General features: G+C 36.3%; 1 protein-coding gene across 18 annotated transcripts in view; it reads right to left on the bottom strand.

The window, feature by feature from the left end:
* Window positions 1–23127, bottom strand: part of GULP1 (GULP PTB domain containing engulfment adaptor 1) — a 741807-nt gene that overhangs the window by 117463 nt on the left and 601217 nt on the right. The gene's annotated exons all lie outside the window — the stretch shown is intronic.

The following is a 23127-nucleotide window of genomic DNA, read 5'->3' as shown; positions in this document are numbered from 1 at the left end:
GGGTGTAAACAGAGAAATGATTACTGAGTCCAAAGGCATGCCCAATTTTATAAGTTACACAGAATAAGAAGATCAACTACAAGATAGTTACAGAATAGCCACTGAAGTCAAATGAAAACGATTAAAGTGTGTAGTTTCGGCATCCAAATGAAGAACATTTTCATTAAGAGAAGATTAAATAATATTGAAATGTCTATTAAGGGAAAGCCTGAGAAATGCCTACTGGTTTCACAACATGGAGATTATTGGTGACTTTTGCATCGTAGTTTCAGGGGTGAAGGGGCTAAGACAGCCTGACTGGTGTTGGTCCATGAGAAAATAAGAAGTAAGGTAGTAAAGACAGGAAGTAGAGATTCTCAAGGAACTTTTCTATAAATGGAAGCAAGCAATAGGGCAGGACTGAAGAGTGACACAGACTCAAGGAATAAACATTTTGTTGGGTACTATTGCATGTGTATGTATACTGATGGGAAAATGTTTCAACAGGAAAAAACTGATGACACAGAAAAGAGACAGGATAAATGCAGGAACAAATTCCCTGAACAGGCATGAAGGGATATGGTCAAATCCATAAGCTAAGCAACTGTCCTTAGATAAAAAAGAAGCAGTTTGCTCCTATAACAGAAGGGAAGGCTGAGTCATCAAAACACTTAAAAATACTTAGTAGTAGTAGTTCAGTAGATTTAGTGATGAGGAAAGATGGAATTTGTCTTCTAATTGCATGTATTTTATGACTTAAGAAGTAGGTCATTAGCTCTAAGGATTAGAGAAAATAAGAGAGGAGGAGGGGAGAGGGAAGAGAAGAGCAGGGGACTGAGAATAGCCATCTTGAATAGAAGAGCAAATGGGAAAAAAAAAAAAAACGGAGAGAGAGAGCAAATGGAAGAGGCAAGGCTGTTGAACTTCTGGACAATTTTAATACCCTGATGAGGACTGCAATCTAAACATAAAGTAAGGCTAATGAACATGGCCATAGGAGTTCATGTGTGCATATGTGTATGTTTATTCCAGCCACATTACCTACTTAAGTATGGAAGAATACATCGTGATAAACAAGAGTTAGGATTTTTCCAGGCAAGTAAGACAGAAAAGAGAGGCAAAAGCATCGTGAAACAAGCACTGCCTTTGGCATTAGTCCAGCCTTAGAAACTACATCAAACCATTGTTTTTTTCTTATAACACTTTCTTGTAATTAACATGAATATTTAACTATAATTTACTGTTCTAGAAATATTTTTAAATTACCATAGTGAAAAAAACTTGTTTACAATTTAGTAATCAAAAGGGAAAAATATACACAAATGTATATTGACACATTGTTTGTCATACTAACACATTAGCACCTAAGAAGTCTTTCTTAGAGATATTGTTATAGGGTAGCAGAGGTAAGAAGCAGAAGGGAAAGATACATTTTAGTATCCCAGTGCTTAATGTGTATTTCAACACAAAGGCAGATCCGTGACTAAAATGACTCCTATCTTTATCATTAGTACCAAGGGTTTTAAGTTTTCTACTTCCCCATTTTTTTCACAGGTTAAGTCCTCTAGCTCAATTTCAATTAGATCTTTTTGACTCTGATCTACAAGAATGAACAGGTCTGGGCTAGGAAGCTAGTGTCCAGTTGAATCCATAGCTGAGGGGAACGAGAGGAGGGCTAAGAGCATTCAGGCATTTGTACCTACAGCTAGAAAACCTCATATTTCTAATCTAGAAGATCTTTTCCTACTGGAAATCTTGCAACACCTATCTCTTTTCATATTTCTGGCCTCCACTAATGGAGTAGTTTCCTTTCTCCCCTTGGCCTAGACACCAAATGAAATGACACCAGTTTAAAAGTGACCTCTTCTTTTAAAAAAATTATTCAGAAAAAAAGAAAATAACCTACACCACATGAAGCTCTTGTTCTGTGTCTTCAAATATGCCAATAATTGTTAATAATTAGCCTTTGTTTATTGCAAAGCAAAAGGAACACTAAGAGCTCCCAGCACCCCATGATTTGTGATGAATGCTCATATTTTTGCTCAGTTCTGTTTTTTTCAAAGTCTTAAGAGAGGGATTTTGAGTCATATTTTCAAACCTATGCAGATGCTGATTCTTCTAACAGCATAGAATGAAAAAATTCTTGTAAACATTTCCTAGAAGGGCCAAAGATAGCCAAAAACTAGAAAACATTTTTTTAGGATAAAATGATTTTTAGAGTAATAGCAATTTTAATATTTAAAAGCATTTATATTCGTAATTATATCAATATTCTTGAATTCCCACCATTTATTAGTGTTTTATGTATGTGTTCTCACACACAGAAGTATACAATATTTAATATTTCCATTGTGTGACTTACCACTTAATTCCATAATCTCTAATATTCTTTTTTTTATGTTTTATTTATTTTTGAGGGAGAGAGAGACAGAATATGAGCAGGGGAGGGGCAGAGAGAGACACAGAATCTAAAGCAGGCTCCAGGCTCCGAGCTGTCAGCACTGAGCCCGATGTGAGCACGGGGGCCCAAACCCGTGAACCATGAGATCACGACCTGAGCCAAAGTCAGATGCTTAACTGAGCCACCTAGGCATCCCTGTAATCTCTAATATTCTTAACGATTTATTTACTACTTTTGAAATATACCATACTAATATATTAGTAAAATATTAACATTCTATCTATAGAAACAAAAATAATACAAAAAATAACAGTATGGGGGAACCTGGCTGGCTTGACTGGTAGAGCACGCGACTCTTGATCTCAGGGTTGTGAGTTTGAGCCACACATTGGGTATAAAGATTACTTTAAAATAAAATCTTTAAAAATCAAAACAAAATAAAAAACAAAGAAAAATAACAACATGGGTTACTTTGGACTAGACATTCTTACCTGGGGAGCAACTTTCATGCAAGAAGCAGGGCATACATCACAATGTCAGCAGTGGGGATGAGGCAGGAAGTGTAGCATATATTGTTTTGAAACATTGAACAGTGTATAGTATGTTCATTGGAGAAAATTCAAGAAAGAAGCTCTAGAAAATCTTGGTTGGTAAGAACCGCAGAAGATAACGTGGGAAAATACTTTTAAGTAAGGTGGGTTTGAAAAGTTCATAAATATGTTGAGGTAAAACACAATCTCTTTCTATTCTTTGGCATTTTTAATATTTAACAAGAGGATCTGGACCTTGTAATGTGTGTCCATCTCATTTTGTATTTTTATGTTATAAAATTGCCATCAGACACAATCCTCAAAAGCTAGCTCTGCTCTTGGGCCAGTGGTCTGCAGGTGAAAAGCCTCCTCATTCTGTAATTTCTCTGCCAACATACACACTTGCTTCTGGATCTGTTGCTTGTTTTCCTTTCATTATTCTTAACTTACAAAAAGAAGAATGACAAAAGCATGAGCTTCAGATTTTGAGACAACCAGACAGAGAAAAAAAATCAAGTCTGTCTTGGAATAAGAAAACTGGCTGGTCCCTAGTCTTCTTTTATTTAGAAAGCTAATTGTGTTTAATAGAAAATATTAAATACTGTAGTGTATACACTTGCTTTTAATGACCCCACCCCAAATTATCAAAATACTCAAATAATGACAAAACACTCCATCCTAATTCTACACATCTTTATTTTAAAATTTTTGCCTCATCTATTAGAGAAACAGTGTATTTTAAACATAATACCATCATAAATTGAAGTATATCTATCTTTGCTTTTGGGTCTAAAACTTAATTTATTGTATACAGATGCGTTTCTATGTGTGTAGAAACCAAGCACTTCAATGTATTTGAATTGCTTTGATGCAATTTATTTAATTATTCATTTATTAAAGTTTATTTATTTATTTTGAGAGAGAGAGGGAGAGAGAGAGAGAGAGAGAGAGAGAGGGAGGGAGAGAATCCCAGGCAGGCTTTGTGCTGCGAAAGTAGAGCCCTGCACAGGGCTTGATCCCATGAACCTAACCGTAAGACCCTAACCTGAGCTGAAATCAAGAGTCTGAGGCTCAATGCACTGAGCTACCCAGGTGCCCCTGCACTGATGCAATTTAAAATTTATTCCTCCTTCTCCTAGCACACCCTAGAAAGGATATCAAAGAGAAGATAAAACTGAGCAGAGATCAGAGAGAAATTTCCTAATGACCTTCTTACGAAGTGCAGAGCAAAGAACACTTTACAAACATTGTGTTTTCAGTTATAGTATTAATATTGAAAATAATAATGACAAGAAGCTGAAGTTAAAAAAAGCATTTTTTAAAAATTATGGGAATATTAGCAAAGTGTACACACATTTTAAGTGCTAGAAACTATCCACTTAACTCATTTAACAGAATCATAAGCAGACAATCATTATGTAGTTATATATATGCAGTACACACACCATTACAAAGAAGTCCTGTCTTGGTGGAGGTGAAATCAAAACTGTCTTTTAGAAAGAAACAAATTTGGAGTTTTCTCATGTTCCCAGTGCTTTTTTTTTTCTATTAACATTCTGTTCTCATAATGTAAACCGTATGTGACAATACACAGCCCAGCTCATTCCTTTAACATTACGCAAATGTGCTCACTCAGCAGTCCAAAAAATAACGGAATTGTTGTGAATGTCTTTGATCATTTCTATGCCAATGTTGGTCAGGTAAAGTAAAACAACAGTGTGTCCTTCTATGAAATACATTGTGTTTTTTAGATCATAAATGGTTAAGAAAAATTCAGTAGAGAAGTAGCTCTTTAAAAAATTCAAATTGAGGAAAACATTAATCAAAATACAGTGTTAATAGTTTAGACACCAGCACTGCTTTAAGCTAAAACTAGTCACTAAGATTTGCAGTTTAAATGAGTTCATACACTCATTTACTAACTGAATAGTTTCCCACCTGGTGAAGGTAAAACCTCTCACTTGCTTGGGGAAAGTCAGGAACTGAGAGGGGGTAAGGCTGCTGAAGCTTAATGATTTTCAGCTGTGAGCCAGATGGTGCTTCAGACTAAATGGAAAACCTTTTGAACAGTCAAGTCGCAGCTCCTGAAACATGGAGGGATGCTGCCTTCCCTTCTGCTGGGTCCCCTCCTTTGGGCTACAGAAGAGCACTTCCTTCTGAAAATTTAGTAAATCCAATCATACCTACTAAACAGAAAACATCTTTGGCTTACAAAAGAAATTTCATGTCCTAATTTCTTCTATTTCTTTTATATTAAGTAAAACATTCTAAATCAAAGAGAATTAAAGAAAATGGTAGTAATTCATCGTGATCTACAGGATGCACAAAACTTTTAGCACTTGAGGAAAATATGTAATTGCACATACACACACATATGTAATATGTATATATTTATAGTAATCATAAAAACACTACTTGTTTACAAATAAAAGGGTCACTATTTGTGCAGCCAACAACTAGTTATTCCAGGTCACTATTACTTCTCTAATTCAAAATATGGACTAGAAATGCTTCAAAAATAGAACTCTGTGTGTATGTATATGTGTGTGTGTGTATAAATTAACTGTATTACACACACTTAATGTTTCAATTTTATTCATCAGAAACCAATAAACAAGATTTTATTTTTTCTAATTTTTTGATTTTTTTTTTTATTTATTTTTGAGACCGAGAGAGACAGAGCATGAGCAGGGGAGGGGCAGAGAGAGAGAGGGAGACACAGAATCTGAAGCATGCTCCAGGCTCTGAGCTGTCAGCACAGATCCCTATGCGGGGCTCGAACTCACAGACCGTGAGATCATGACCTGAGCTGAAGTCAGACGCCTAACCGACTGAGCCACCCAGGCACCCCAATAAACAAGATTTTAAATCTTAAGATGAAAAACAGTAATTAGACAATAAATAAATGTGAATCTGAGAGAAAGCTCCCTACTTTCTCTACTAAAGCAGAATTGTTTTTGTCCTAATTCTATAAATCCTAAATCACCTGGTATAATGCCAGAAATATGGTGCAGAATCACTAAAGTGTCATTCTAAATGGTGTTGATGATTATAATGTAAAACATTCTTTTGGCATTTTCTTTTATCATTATATTATTACCTATATATTTATTTATATATTATAATATTATTTTTGGCAATCAAGTTACATGTATTAATATAGAAGCCATATATTGCAACATTGGTTAGATTTATAGAAATTGAATTAGCTGAAGTCTAAATGTATACTATTCGAAAAGGAGAAGGAAACATAAGACAATCAGAAGGACTAACATCTGAATGGGCAAAAAAATGAATAAATTCTATAGAAGCCATTTAAATTACTCCTACCCTCTACTTCCTTTAAAGTTCAAGCAAAACCAATTTCTCACTGAATTTGCCAATAATGTGGCAATAATTCACTTTTGGTCATACTCTCCTAAAACCCTTCCAATGCATTATTTCCAGGCATGATTCCAAGACTCCAAATCCTAGAGAAGCAATGGGAATTGCTTTCTCAACTTTGCATTAGCAGAAATGTATTCTCATTTGGAAAGTCTACAGCAGAAATATCTACTTCAATTTTCCAGCTTTATCATTGTGCTGCATACCCTATTCTGCAGTCCTCAACCCATGGAAGCCATGCTAACTCACAATGCTCATGCTATCTGTATTCTGATACTATTATTTGTTGAATTCCATAATATCGTTATTAGAAGTATATTTACCATCCAATTAGCATTCATTTTATACAATTCCTTCAGTAAGAAAAATACATATACGTATTGGGGAGGCAAGCCAAAGCTGAGAATCATAGAGAGATATTCAACTGGGGGAGGAGAGGAATACTAAGAAATTATGGATAAAGGAAGAAGGAAAAACAATGAAACAGATTTCCTACCCCTGAGGTTAGCTTTACTACATAACAAGACAAATGAAAGCAGAGCTCCTATAGGACTAACATATTTTGCCAGTCAAATACTCTGACTCTCTGCAAGGCCAGGGAAGATGGGGTGGAAGGAGACAATTTAAGAATAATGTGTGATTCCACAAACATCTACTGTGTGCCTATTTTGTGTCAGGCTCTGCATATCTACCTAGGTGCTTTCAGATACTTCTCATTTAATACAGCTATTCTCTGAAGCAGGTAATATTACCTCCAATTCATAGATGAGCATACAGTGGCCCAGGTAATACTGTACGTTATAAATATTCCCCAAGATCACAGAGCTGGTAACAGACACAGTAAATATCTAACCCCAGGTCTTTAAATGACAAGTTCAAGACACTTTTACACTATATTACAAACATCATATAAACACATCTCATGATATGTTTCTAAAGGAAGATGAATTTGCCAAGTAAAGCATTTCAGTGTGTGTGTGTGTGTGTGTGTGTGTGTGTGTGTGTGTGATGTGGGAAACAGTTTTTTGGATAATGTAGTAGAACTAAAGTTGAGGTTGCAAAAAATGAAAATAATATGGGTCCTGATGGATTGTAATAGTTAAAGAGGTATTTAAATATTTCTTAAAACCAGGTAATGTTACTTTTACCTATGCTGTCCTTTGTCCATCTTTTAGATAGATAAGCTTTGTATCACAGAGCTTCTGGGATGCTTATAATTTTTTCTTTGACCACTATAAAAGGCCAGTACTCACTGTTTCAGAGTCCAAAATATACTGTTCCAACTTTATACTTCATACTTTTGGATCTGACACAGACTACATGCTCTCATATTTCAAATTATGTGTTCAATCTAGGTATCTGATTTTTGTTTTGACCAGCATGAACTCTATATTCCTATAGTAATATCAATTACTGATATATTATGTTTTACCCTGAAAAACTGAATTTAAAATTCTTTCTCCCAAAGGACTTCTATGATCAATGGTAAGAGAGCAAGAAACATTTAAAGGATCATACAGTCTATGGGTGTGGAATAAATAAAACCAACAGGTTAACAGTACCTAGAATTCCTCACCTGAATCTAATTTTCAGGGAGCTCTGAAGAGTTGATATACCATATATGTGGCATCTAGCGTGTGCCTAGCAATAAATCAATCCTTTAAATAGAGCATCTTATTTACCTCTCCAAATACTATTCTCAGAGTGGTAGCAATTCAATATGACCACATCTGGACTAATGTAGCAAAATAATGTACCCAATTCTGTGTGTCAATCAAGTGGCAGAGATCGCATTTTACTGTATGTTGATGTGATTGTACTGGACATTTGAACTGCCTACTATATTGGGCTAACTCATCACAGATTCATTATTATGAAGAAATTCTTTCTAAAATACCACTCGGTACAATGTAAGTTCTACAGCAACTCTTATTCTCAAATCTGTTAAACATCTGGTAAGAAATATCAACACATCATTAAGTAAAATCACGTTTCATGTATATAAGTTCAAAAAGAGACTTTCTTTTATATAAATTGAAATTTAATGTTTTAAAGTCTTGTCTGGTTATCATGTAGTGGGATGAAAGGATCCTAGAGGATGTTAACAAGCACAAAACAGAAGCGTTTAGACCAGACACACTGCTTGTGGCAGAAGACAGACAAGTAACCTACACCTAGTCAGAACAGTAGAATCCAAACACAAAAATCCATTAAGCAAGGCTGAACTCAAAATCTCGGAAGTTCAAGTGCTATGTCCTATGAAAATAGATGCTACCATCTTAGAGTGACCAAACTTGGACACAGCTTTTCTGACTTGGGATGCTTTGGGGATGCTACAGACTAAGTAAAAGTGGCTTTACATCTCACAGTAAGAAATCTGAGAGCAAACAGTTTCCAGGTTGATAAATGCAACACATAACTGTCATCAGAGGCTGCAGTGCTTTGTGCTTTCATTTCTTCTGTTCTCCTATCCTTACCATGGTGGTTTTTGTCTTTGAGGTGTTTCTCACAGTCAAAAAATGACTGCCTGCATTTACCTAAACACATAGAAATGTAGCTAAAAGCGTATTTCATTTTATCACAGGAAAAAAAAAACACAAAACTTTCCAGAAGCTCTGAAGAATTGGGTCTCATGGCTGGGCCATGATTGAAACTGAACATAGGAAGTGAATATGAGACATTTTAGCTTCATTAAGAGTCTCATTGATAAGGAAAGGTGGGGAAATAGCTGAAGGATCTGCAGATTTACTACATGAAAACTTGTCATGATAAACAAGGGTGAAGATCTTCAATGACCATTCCTTGCAGGAGTGGCTGAAATTAAATCTTAAAATTAACTGACATGTTCAGTTTTGTTTTATTGCCTTTCTTCATCCACCTATAAAATTCATCAGGAAGTTAAAAGACTCATTTCAAATTCTAGGATTAGTTATGATTTAGAATGGAAAAAATAGTAAAAGAATAGAACATAAATAAAATGAAAATATCTCTAATAATGCCATACCATACCAACCTAAATGTCCTAAAACTGAGAGACTTCTATTAAATGGTAGTTGTACAAACAGAGACATGGAAAGAAGTCTATGGTAGGTAGTTAAAAAAAATTAAAAGAGGCCTAAAAGATGCCTTTTTAAATTGCTAATCAAAAATAGTATTTTTTTTTAAATCAAGGCTAATGATTGTTGGAGCATTTGGTACATAATCATATTTTTAGTAGAGTGGAGAAACATAGCCCTTGCTTTAGCCACTCACAAATGAGCCTTTCTGGAGTCTCCTCATGTTTATCATCTCTGACTCATTCTCCCAATTATTCACAATGAAATACATGCTCTGCACCTATGCCTCCCTTGTCTGCTTTTAATGTCTTTTTAACAATTCTTAATTCAGCTTTTCTTGTTATTGTTGTTTTTTGTTTTTAATTTTTATCCACCAAGAGACCTAGATAGATGGCATGACGGAGGAACCTGAGGAAGGAATGTGGAATTGAATGCAGAAGAGAATGAAATTCAAGGTTTGTGTAGTAGCCAAAGGAAAAAAAAACAAGATAGGCACTGGGATCCATCAACTAAGAATATTAAGGTTCTCAAAGTTATAACTCTGCGTGAAGTGAAAACCCTACCCTATGTGGCAATTAGAAAGTTATATTTTTTTTACAAATTTGACAAAACAAAGAGACATTAGAAAACTTTAGAAAACTGGCAGATGACTTCATCCGTTGGAGTCTGCTTTGCAATTCTTTTATATTCTTACAATTCTGTAATTCAAAATCCACTATTCAATAGCCAAGATTCTTAAATATTCTGGAAAATAATGTCAGTTTTAGGTAGAAAGATACAGGATCTTTTTGTAGAATCTGGCTACATCCTAGCAGGCAACATTTGCCAACCTGGAATGCACAACCTTACAATTTTAAATAAAAATTTATTGACTGCTTATGATTAAACAAGCACGGAGTTTGGCATTTTCCAGCACACTAGCTCAATGTAATGACTGAAAGGAATGTGGCATATGCACAAATTACTGTGATGCAATGTGATTATGGATAATTGCCATGTGCTTATGAGATAGGTGTGGTCCAGAAGTTCAAGGAACGCAGAATGTTCCTCTTGGTTAGCTTTATGGAGCAATCAGCTCTCCCAATTAAATTTAGGGTGGAAATATTTGACAAATATTGATAATGAATATTGATCAAGGAAATGTGTTTTACCAATATTAACCTGGCAGCAGAGAATCAGACTATTTGAATAAACAGAGATTACAAAACAGGGAGATCAAACTAAGGGTGTACTGTAACAGTCTGGGCCAAAGGTAGTAAAGGCCTAAGTAGAAATAGAAAATGGGGGAAGATATCAGAAACTGCCTGTAGACAGGAGGAGAGAAAATGAAATGCCACAGCTGATTTTTAAAAATCATTCTAGAAACTATCTTTCAGAAAAGAAGAAAAGATTCAATTGACTTTTCCTTTCTGAAAAACAGTAAATATGATTAGAATGATTAGTGATATACTTTGAATTTCATTCTCATCTACAATTAGAATGAGAAATTCTTATTGTTCTTAGTTTAAGCTATTTTATAAATCATTTTTTTTAACAAAAAAGACTTTCAAAGAACTGTATCCAGGTTTGTAATCTAAATTTCTAATAATATAAACTGATAAAATACTGCTCTCAGTGAGAAAAACTTCATTTTAATTTAATTTTTTTAATGTTTATTTATTTTTGAGAGAGAGAGGGGGGGGGAGCAGGAGAGGGGCAAAGAGAGAGGAAGACACAGAATCCAAAGCAGGCTTCAGGCTCTTCAGCACAGAACCCAATGCTGGGCTCAAACTCACAAACTGTGAAATCATGACCTGAGCTGAAGTCGGACAATTAACTGATTGAGCCACCCAGGTGCCCCATTCTATATTTGCTTAATGCCTCAGGTTCTAGAGTTGCACCATCCTTTTTTTCTTATGATAAAATGGTAGCCATTGATTTTAAAATTAATTAAAACACCATGGGGAGTTCCCACTTAACTTCTACAATGTGGCTTACTTTGTTTTAGATAGGATGGTGAGCATTCAGAAGCCTTCAAGAATCAGGAGGTAAAATAAACATGTAAATCCTGGCAGCAACAATAAGGGGCTATAGGGCTTGGGAGACCCCAGAAGCACACATCCAGTGCAAAGACATTTTGCCAACCCCTGCCCCAACAGGTTAATCAAGACAGGATGGACTTTTTTTTTTTAAATGTTTATTTACTTATTTTGAGAGAGAGAGAAAGCATGCACGTGCACGAGGGGGAGAGAGGGGGAGAGAGAGAGAGAGAGAGAGAGAGAGAGAGAGAGAGAGAGAGAGAGAATACCAAGCAGGCTCAGCACTGTCAGTGCAGAGCTCAACTCAGGGCTGGATCTCATGAACCGTGAGATCATGACCTAAGCCAAAATCCAGAGTTGGACGCTCAACCTACTGAGCCACCCTGGCACCCCAGCTTTAGCAAATTCTTCCATCACATCTCTCTGGATACCTGCTAATTCTTATTTCCCTAGTGTGTCTTCCCTCCGAGACCATTACACAAATCCAGAACATGTTAAAACATGTTAATAGTTAAAACTATGAATAGTTGACTTTTTTGTTGTTGTTACTGTTCTCTTTACAGGGCACCTAGACTTTCGCTCTTCTAAGACTGTTTACCCATCAGATTTTGTTTCCTTGATAACTCCTCTGATATAAAATTGAAAACAGGCTGTTTTTCAGAGTGACATGGAGAGAAAGAAAAATCTGATCTTTCAAATGAAATGTGGAACTTAAACAGAAATAATGAAATTTATAGTTCTATTATTTAATTAGCAAAGCACATAAAAGCTTCTTTGATTTAGTTGCATCATAAGACTTGTTATCAACTATTAGATTTTATTACAAGCCAAATACTGTTTACTACACTTTACAAATATCTTCAATAATCCTCAGAACAATGCTATTCTGCAGGTACGATTATAACCCTGTTTTACCCATGAGGAAACAGAGTGAGAAACTTGTCTGCAGTCATTTTTTTAGTTAAGTGGGAGATTCAGACTCAGGCTGTCTGGTCTATCTTATTTTCCCAAAAGCATCTCAGCACTTTCCTAGATACTAAACCAAAACAAAAAGAAGATTTGAGATACTTTACATACTTTCACTGAAAATAAAACTTTCTTAGGATGTGTTTTCCATATTATTTTTACAAATATAACATCTACATATCATTTTACTTACAAAGCAAATTGGACATACACTATTGCAACTTTATTAATTCTTTTACTCTTGAGTTTATAAAATTCCCAGAATATAACTAATAATTAATGTTAGTGACTTTCTATATGACCTAAAAACTCAAGTGCCTTACCTCCATTGACCAGATGTGACTAAACATCATAAGCGAAGATGAAAATAACAATGAAAAGTAGCCACATTACGTTATGGAAAGAAAATTGTATATGTGTATGAGGTCTCTATATTTTTTTATTCACAAACATCAAAGGGAAGAAAATTAATTTTGACGTTTACATATAAATTTTAAATGCTACCACCCATTGTTTTAATTTCAAATGTGTCCATTATTTTACTTGCACACAAAGAATTTAACCTCTGTAATTATTATTGAAAGAATAATTTTACTGGCATTCTAAAATTAAAAGAAATAAAGTTATTAGCTGACATTTGACATTTCCACCTACTTTTTTAAAAGGCTATTTTTCATGTTTTTGAAGACCAATGATCTTAAACTGTCAACCCATCATTGTAAAGTCCAAGTCAAAATGTTTGCTTGTTCAGTAAACAGAAGCCATTTTAGATCTGTTGCATTATTTTAAACTTACAGAGCTCTATCGGCCAGGGCTCTTTTAATTCCAAATAAAGAAAAATCGATTCTAGCTTAAACAAGAAAGGGAGGAACTTTATTGATTTATTCAACCAAACCACAGCAGGTGGGCAGCACGTTGGTGGACAGCACTGGACCTGGGCTCAAAGTAAACCAGGCAGTTTCAGGCCTTTCTCTTTTTCGTCATTTGGGTTAACTTTAATTAAGATAATATGGCCTTTCCAGTTTCCCCTTTCGGATACGCTTCTAGTAGATTCAATGTGAGTGGACCATTGAGCCTGAATGCAAACACCCACTGCAGAGGTTCCCAGATGCCAGGTAATGAAACCCAAGTCTGAGCAAGAGCGTCGAAGATTGGATTCCTAGAGCTGTGGAATACTGGCAAGGGCACTCACTGGGTTTAGAGGAGAGCAAACCTTGGTATCATTCCCCGCAACAAAATTGAGAGTGATTTAGTTAAATATCAACCCTCCTCAGCCTCAGCTTCTCAAACTTTGAAGGTCATAATAATCACTGACTTTATAATTAGGATTAAATGAAAGAGCATGTAAAGGGGCCTGTAGAGGACATGATACATAGCTACCATGTATTATATGTGCTAGAAAACTTCAAGAGAAATCTTGTGCTTTGTCCTAAATACAGTGATTGTGGGAGGATCAAAGATTTGGGCAAGAATTTGTAAACACTGAAGTGCTATGCAGATGTCAGTTATATTATATTCATCTCCACGTTCTGATGTGTGGAATGCCAATGCAGTGTTCCACTTGTCCCAATAAGGCTTTTGATGCTAGCTGAATGCATTTGCTCTCTATGTAAGCAGACTAGGGTAGGCAAACCAGGATATAGGCCACTTCTAACACTTCTATTTCCCTATCTCTCCTCTTACAGTTCTTGTTTTTTTAAATATTTTTTAATCTTTATTTATTTTTGAGAGAGAGACACAGCGAGAGAGAGAATGAGTGGGGAGGGGCAGAGAGATAGGGAGACAGAATCAGAAGCAGGCTCCAGGCTCCTAGTTGTCAGTACAGAGCCTGACAAAGGTTTCAAACTCAAGACCTGTGAGATCATAACCTGAGCTGAAGTCAGACACTTAACCAGCTGAGCCACCCTTCCTCCTACAGTTCTTAACACCATGCTGAGCATAAAGTCTTGACATACCTCTGGGGACTGATTAATATGAATTATTCTATCATTATGCCATTAATAGAAATGAAAATTCCCAATAATGGTGTAAGTGGAATCTCATCTTTTTTTTCTACCAAAAATAATCTTTGTGACAAAGTATTGAGTAACAAAGTATAAGATAATTTATGGTTCTACTTTCAAGTTGATAGCAAACAATTAAATCTGGATGTTTTGAATACCTTCTAATTCTTGCAAAAATGATGCTAAAAGGCTAGTGAACGCTACCATTAAATCAGAATTTGTAGCCATAACATACAACATAGGCAATAAATTGAAGGCAAGAGTTATTACAAAGTTGAAATACTATAATAGCAAAAGAAATTCTTGTTTGTTTGATTCTGCACAACACACATTAAAGCCTCATTTATCCTGGAGGATTGAGGTATTGCAGTAATTGTATCAGTAATTTTTCAGATAGTTTACGTTATATTTGGACAACCTAGCTTTTATCTTAATTTCTGTTTTACAATCTCAATCTCATTATGACAAAACAGCAAGCATACCTAAATTGAGAGACATACCATAAAATATCTGTCCCAAAGTCTTCAAAAGTGTTAGTGGAGGTCATGAAAGATGACTATCATGAGGTCATGATTAGTGGAGGTCATGAAAGATGGGGGACTATCACAGAGTGGCAAGAGGCTAAAGACACGTTGCAACTCGGTGTGATGTGGAAAGAAGCAGTTATCCCCTCTGTCTTTAACTCAATGCAAAATGACTTCTATAGCTTCCCAACAATAGACATAAATTATGTTGTTGTTGTTGTTTAATCTGTTCTGGCTTTTAGGACTCTTAGGACCCATGCACGTCACACCCCGGTTCACCTTAATTTTACTCATTTTTTTAAAACTTGTTTAGCCCTTCTATGCCATTTCTTCACTTTTGAATCGTCTCAGCTGTCATGGTTGTACCTTTTATTGTTAGAAAAATACAGGAAATGTATCAGTAATAAGATAGAAATGACTCCCCTTTCTTATCACCTAATACTGCTTGGTGCAAAGCAGTCTTATTTCACTATGGTTTTCCTGCATCTCCTTACCCATAAATAGTACTCGGTGTAGCCTGTTTTTAGTATTTTACATTCTACATAAAGACTCATCTCCTCAGGTTAACTACTACCCCATTCCACCCTTCCTCCAGTTGTCCCTTCCCCCAGAAACCATTCCTTCAAGATCACACTGACCACTGATAGCAATCTGGTGTAGAATGTTACAGAATACACACATGCACAGAGTATCTGTGTGTGTGCACATGTGCATGTGTGTATTTATGTACTTTCTGGTCTCATCTTTAAAGGTCAATTATTGGCTGAGTGACATCAACAAGATGGCAGAATGGTCCACCTCAGCAACAATAATTTGGTAGGCCATCCATGCACAAAAGTGCTTTTGGGGGAGTTTGGGATTCAGTCACAGGCCAGAAGCAGTCCTCTTCTCCTAAGCAACGCCCAGAGTTATACCTACCTGACCTCTAGAGACTGGCCCATTAACCAACCTACTACAAGTCCTGTGAAGGCCCTATAACTTAGGTCTTGCCCCTTTCAGCCATGTCCAGGAATGGACCGGCTACCCAGAAACTGGGCAGGAGACACACCCATCTGTGCCCTGAGGCAAGCCAGCCAACCTCAGTCTTATTGCAGAGCCTGAAATGGCCCTCTAATTCTGTTCCTCTCAGCTGTGGGCCAAAGGCAGTACTAGCCACCTAGGGACCTACCAAAAGACACACGCATGTGTACCCCCATTACACTTAGTCTGTCCTGGATGTTGAAGCAACCCTTTAACCTGGCTCTTACCACTTTCAGATACATTATAGGAGTGGTTCTGCCTTCCCAGGAAACTAGTGGGAGACAAGTCCATCTACACTCCCAGAGGAAGGCCCACTGACCTTGGTCCAACTCAGATCTTAAAGCAGCCCTATGACCTGGCTCTAGTCCAGCTCTGCCCCAATCTGTGGGAACTTCTGACAGGAAGAATGTCCATCTTTGCCCCTAGAGCAGCCAGCCCTGTGACTTGGTTCCAGCCCCTATCGACAAATCACAAAGAAAGACAGAAAGAGGAAAAAAGGAACAAATGAACTATATGAGTCAGAAAACTATTCACAAAATGGCAACAGTAAGTTCTTACCTATATTTAATTACATTAAAATTAAATTCTCCAAACATTACAGAATGATTGAATGGATTAAAAAGTAAAACCCAGGGGCGCCTGGGTGGCTCAGTCGGTAAAGCGACTCAGGCTCAGGTCATGATCTCGCGGTTTGTGAGTTCGAGTCCTGTGTCAGGCTTTGTGCTGACAGCTCAGAGCCTGGAGCCTGCTTCAGATTCTGTGTCTCCCCCTCTCTCTGCCCCTCCCTTGCTCAGGCTCTGTCTCTCTCTGTCTCTCAATAATAAATGTTAAAAAAAATTATAAAAAGTAAAACCCAACAATTTGCTGCCTATAAGAGAGTCACTTAGCTTTAAGGACACAAATAAAATGAAAGTGAAGGGATAGAAAAATATATTCCATGGAAATGGAAACCAAAAGAGAGTGTCGGGAGCTATCCAAATATCAGATAACACAAAACAGACTTTGTGTCAAAATCTGTCAAAAGAGACAAAGAAGGTCACCATCAAATGACAAAGAGGTCAACTCATTAAAAAAAATATGAGAATAGTAATATATTTATGTACTCAACGCTGGAGCCTTTAAATTATAAGATAAATACTATTGGACCTGAAGGGATAAATAGACAGTAGTATGAAACTAAAGTAAAAAACAGACAAGATAAATGGTATTGAAAAGACACAAACAAAATGGAAAGCTATCTCATGTTCATAGATTGGGAGAATTAATATTGTTAAAATGTCCATACTGTCCAAAGCAATCTATAGATTCAATACAATCCTTAAGAAAACTCCAATGGCACTTTTGACAGAAGTAGAATAAAAAGTCCTACAAGTTGTATGGAACCAAAAAAGACCACAAATAGCCAAAGCAATCTTAAGAAAGAAGAACAAAGTTGGAGGCATCACACTTCCTGAGTTCAAACTATATTACAAGGCTATATTAATTAAAACAGTATGTTTCTGACATAAAAACAGACACAAAGGAGCAGAATAGAGTGCCCAGAAATAAACCCACCCATACACTATCATCTAATCTTTGTACAAGGGTGCCAAAAACAAAAATTTGGAAAAGACAGTCTCTTCAATAAATGATGCAGGGAAAACTGGATATCCACATGAAAAAAAAATGAAATTAGATGCTTATCTTATACCACTCACAAAAATTAACTCAAAAACCCAAAACCATAGAACTAGGATATAGGGAAAATGATGCTTGAAATTGGTTAAGACATATGCATATGACAGCAAAAGCAAGGGCAAAAATAAAGCAGTACTACCTCAAAGTGAAAAGCTTCTTTACAAGAAAATAATGAACAAAATACAAAGGCAGCTTATGGGATGGGGGAAAATATTTACAAAACTTATGTCTGATAATAGGTTGATATCCAAAATAAACAAAGAACTCATACAACTCAATAGCAATCAATCAATCAACCGATTAAAAAATGGTCAAAGGACCCAGATAGATATTTTTTCAAAGACATACAAATGGTATACACCTTCTCATATACAAGAGGTATATGAGAAGGTGTTCCATGTCACTTATCATCAAGGAAATGCAAATCAAAACCACAATGAAATATCAACTCACACCTATTAGGGTGGCTATTATCAAAAAGGCAAGAGATAAGTATTGAAGGAAGTTGTGAAAAAAAAGAACCTAACATACTGTTGGTGGGAATGTAAATTAGAACAGCCGTTATGAAATAAAGTATGGGAGTGTCAAAAAATTAAAAAATAGAACTACCATATTATCCAGCAAACCCATTTCTGAATGTATGTCCAAAAAAACGAAATCAGGATCTCAGTGAGTTATCAGTACTCTTAACATTCATTGCAGCATTATTTACAATGGCCAACATGTAGAAACCACCTACGGGTCCAGATGAATGGATAACAAATGAATGGGTAAAGAAAATATGGTGTGTATATGGAATATTGTTCAGTCATACGAAAAGAGGGAAATATTGCCATTTATAACAACATGAATGAAACTGGAGTACACGAGGCTAAATGAAGTAAGTCAGACAAAGAAAGACAAATACTACATGATCTCACTTACATGTGAAATGTAAAAATGTCAAACTCATAGAAATAGAAAGTAGAATAGTGGTTGCCAGGCACCAGGGGTGAGGGCAATGAGGAGATGCTGGTAAAGTATACATAGTATACATATTTTTAGTTATAAAATGAGTAAGTTCTGAGAATTGAATGCACAGCACAGCGAATAGTTAATAATGTATTGTAAAAGAGAGTAAATCTCACTTGTTCTCACGAGACAAAAAGGTGAGGTGATGAATATGTTAATTGACTTGACACATTTCATTTCACATCATTTCAATGCTTCCATGTATTAAATCATCAAGACGTACACATGAAACATGTAACTTTTATTTGTCAATTATAAGTCAGTAAAGATAGAAGGAGTATTGACTACCATTCCACAGTATAGATTCACTAAAATTTATTTAACCCAACTCCAATTAATAGATATTTTCTGGTTTAGGTATATAGAAAGAATGCTGTGAAGACAAGCTTATATGTATGTCTTTGCTTAAGCATTTCTCTAGAATAAATTCTTTTTCCCCTTCTAACTTTAATGGTTCTATTTGCTACCAGAAACTCAGGGAATCAAGCTAACCAGAATGCCATATAAAATTATAAATGTGCTTTCAGTGAAGGGCTAGGCATTTCTCCACTAGTAAAACCCATGAGTTTTAGATTCTCATGCATGAAATCTATCCCTTCCCAACAGCAGAGGGTTTCACTTTTTCTAAAATTTATTTATTCTCTGGAATGTCAGGATTATCAGCTCACTATGACTTCCAAGCATTTACTGAACACCAATACTTGGTGAGAACTCTAATCCCCTAGGGACATAAAAACGAATGGGATATGGTTTTTAAAGAACAGTAGGATTTTAAAAATGATAATTTAATGATATTCCTAACTTGAGAAGATAATTTATAGAGAGTTCTCCTCCCCTCCAAAAAGCATCTCCCCCAAACTTTTTAAGTACTGAATATTTGTGGAATATACCTACCATAAAAATGGAGGCATTTTGTATTAGATTTCATATATATATATATATATATATATATATATGCACATATATATGTATATATATGCATATATATACATATATATGTGCATATATATATGAAATGTAATATATATATTATATATATATATATATATATATATGCAACAAGACTTATTGTAATGGCATAAAAACACTGAAAGCAATAACATAATTTTAAGCACTGTGCAAATTTAGGTATGTCTTCTCTAAATAGCATATAGCTGAATTTATATTTATTCCAGTCTAATAGCATGTCTTTTTTTTTTTAATTATTTTAATGTTTATTTATTTTTGAGAGAGAGACAAAGTGTGAGTGGGGGAGGGGCACAGAGAGAGGGAGACACAGAATTGGAAGCAGGCTCCAGGCTCTGAGTTGTCAGCACAGAGCCCGACACAGGGCCTGAACCAACGAACTGTGAGATCATGACCTGAGCCAAAGTCGGATGCTAAACCAACTGAGCCACCCAGGCGCCCCTAATAGCATGTCCTTAACCAATTTTATCTATTTGCATTTATTGTGATTATTGATGTATTTGGGTTTGTTCATGCAAATTTATTTTGTGTTTACCTATTCCTTAGTACACATTTGTTTGTTTCCTCTTTCTGTCCTTTCTTATTTCTTATTGGATTCTTACTGAAGTTGAATGAATTACTGTTCGCAATTCTCCACTCTCTCGTTGTAGTATTATATATACACAACCTCATGGTGGCTGGCTTTGGGCTTGGGCATGTGACTCACATTAACCAATAAGATGCTTAAAGATGAGATGTAATCAGGGACTTGAAATGTACCTGCACCATTGTTTTTGAACTCTGGTTCGTTCTGGATAAGATTTTACATTAATGTTAGACTGAATTTCTTGTACACACTGGTGGTATATATTAGAAATCCCCTCATTTCATTTTTAAGCCTGATGATGATTTTTCTCCTATCAAAGACTTCATACAGACAAAAGTGTCCAAACTGCTTGCCTGGGTACTGACAGGTTTTTTGCTTCTGCTTTTGTTTTGTTTTGTTTTGAATCTCCCTGTCACAGTGGGAGCAACATTCAAGCTTTATGTATGCAGCTGGATGTCAGCTACCCTGTTTTAAGCAAGCCCGAGGCCGTATCTTCTATCCCAGCTTTACATTTCTGTTTCCTTCTTTAGAATGTGGCTATGCACTTAAACATTTTTTGGATATCTATGAAACATTTCTATCAATATGAAATAGAGGGAGGGTCAGTCCACCCTTAGATTAGCTTGATATTTACCCAAAGTTACTCAAACAGTCTGTGCCTGATTAGCTTATTTGAACTTGGTGTAACAAAGAATCGTTGGAAGAAACTGAGCAAAAAGGTAGGAAGGATAATATCAAAATTCATTCTCACTTTTGGAATGCCTCTCACACAAAAAGCCCACCTGAGCATGGCTGAGTTGTGTCATCTATTCATTAAACAATTACTTTTTAATGTCCTATGATACTCTACTTTGGGGAATCAAAGACAGCAGGACTTGGCTTTAAGGACAGGACAGTCTAACAAGTAAAGATTTAATATGTGCATATATATAAATAATAAATAATAGAGAGTGAAAGTATCAAAAGAGACAAGGAGATAAAGGCATATGAGAGAAGAGAAGATCATTCCAGCTAAAAGGCAATGATATTTTGATACAATAAGAAATACATATTTGGTCTTGGTCTTGGTTCCTGGCATAGAGCTCCTAAAACTTTTGTTACTTAAATGAGCCCTTTGCAACAGTTCCAGAGTTAATGTTAATGAGGTGGCTCCAGGAGATGGGGGTGGGGGCTCTGGTTGCCACAGGATTAGGTTAGAAGGTAGGAACTTTCTTCAGTCCTACCCTTGGACCTCTGGGGAAGAAAGAGGGGCTGGAGAGTTAACTCACCACCAATGGTTAATGATTTAACTGACCATGCCTCATAAAACTCTTTAAAGGAAGGGGTTTAGTTAGAGAACTTCTGGGCTGGCAGACAAGATGCATCCATGTGCTAGGAGGGTGGCTCACCCCAAACTCCACAGGGACTTCCCTCCAGACCTCACTGTATGGATCTCCTCCTCTGGCTATTCATTTGCGTCTTTAAAATGTCTGTTGTAATAAATTGGTGATGGGAGGTAAACAGTTTCACTGGGTTCTGAGAGACATTTCAGCAAGCTATTGAATGAGAAGAGGAGGGCATGGGAACCCCTCATTTATAGTGGGGTAGTCAGAAGTACAGGTGACACAACCTGGGACTTGTGATTGGTGTCTGAAGTAGAGGTATTCTTGTGGGACCAAGCCCTTCACCTATGAGGGTCTGTGCTAACTCTGGGTAGACACTGTCATAACTTAGTTAAATTGGAGGACATCCAGTTGGTGTCAACCAAGAACTGGAAAACTGCTTAGTGTGGAAAATCTCACCCATCAGTTGTCAGATGGGTAGTGAGTAGAAGGAAATAGTTGTTTTGTTCTGTTTTGCTTTTTTTTCTTTTTTCCTTTTAGGAGGACATTGAAAAGAGGCCCTGAAGAAATGACCCTTTCCTTCTTCCTTGGTTCCTTCCCTCCTTTTCTTTCCTTTTTCTTCCTTCTTCTTTTTCACAGATATTTACTGAGCACTTTCCTGGTTTCCTAGCATTGATCTGAGTGCTGGGAAGGCATAACTGAAGAAGACAAATGCCCGACCTCATGATATTCCAGGGAGAGCAAGATGGTGGGAAGCGAATAATAAATAAAAATATATAACAATCTTAGGCAGTGAAAAGTACTATAAAAAGTTAGGCAGGGTAAAGGGGTAGAAAGTGATGATGAAGCACAATTTTAGAATGAGGGTTTGGATACGGAAGGTAAGATGACTTTTAAGTAGAGACCTGAGTCAGGGAAATAGTAAGTCAAGGAGATATCTACAAGACTAAGAGCAGGGGAAAGCCTGGCATTTAAAAAAATAGTGAGGAAGCCAGTATACGGTGGCTGCAAGTAAGGAGGAAAGTAGAGAAGCAGAGGTCAGAAGGGCCTGGATTCTGCAGGGCTTCATAAACATGGTAACAAGGTACAAGCTGTGTTTTAAGTATAAAAGGAAGACAATGGAAATATTTAGCAGAGAGGTGATTTAATATGACTTTTTATTAAAAAGTATCACTCTGGCAATAAATAAACCATTGTAGGGAGGGAATGTTGGTGTAAGAGTGAAAGCAGGAAGGCTCAGCAAGAGGCCCGGGGGAAACAATACATGAAGGCAGGGTTTTCTAAGCTGTTGGCCACACAGAAGTGAAAATTGGCCAGACTGTGCATGTATTCTGAGGGTGAAGCCAAAAATTCTTACTTATGGATGAATTGTGGGGGATAGGAGATTTGAGAGAAGGTGAGAGATAAGTGTTCTGTGGGTTCGTAAAGGCAAAGAATGAGAGGCAAACTTGGGCATCAATTGTGAGTCCAAGTTTCTCCTTTGGACACTTTCTAAGCAATTATATATTATAGTTCTGTACTAATATTATTATTGATTCAAAAAAAGCAAACAACACTTTTTTAAAAATAGTCTTAAAGCAAAAATTCCTGTATCTGTCCTTTTCTTCATGCCTTAGGCTGGTTCCAGTTACCACAAAAGAAAAACCTGGGTAACCAAGCAGCTCAAGTCCCATTTTTCTCTAAC

Source organism: Acinonyx jubatus, chromosome C1 (genome assembly GCF_027475565.1).
Source record: "Acinonyx jubatus isolate Ajub_Pintada_27869175 chromosome C1, VMU_Ajub_asm_v1.0, whole genome shotgun sequence".
Classification (NCBI taxonomy): Eukaryota; Metazoa; Chordata; class Mammalia; order Carnivora; family Felidae; genus Acinonyx; species Acinonyx jubatus.
Note: the sequence above shows the minus strand (reverse complement) of the source record. Positions and strands in the feature narration are given on the sequence as shown.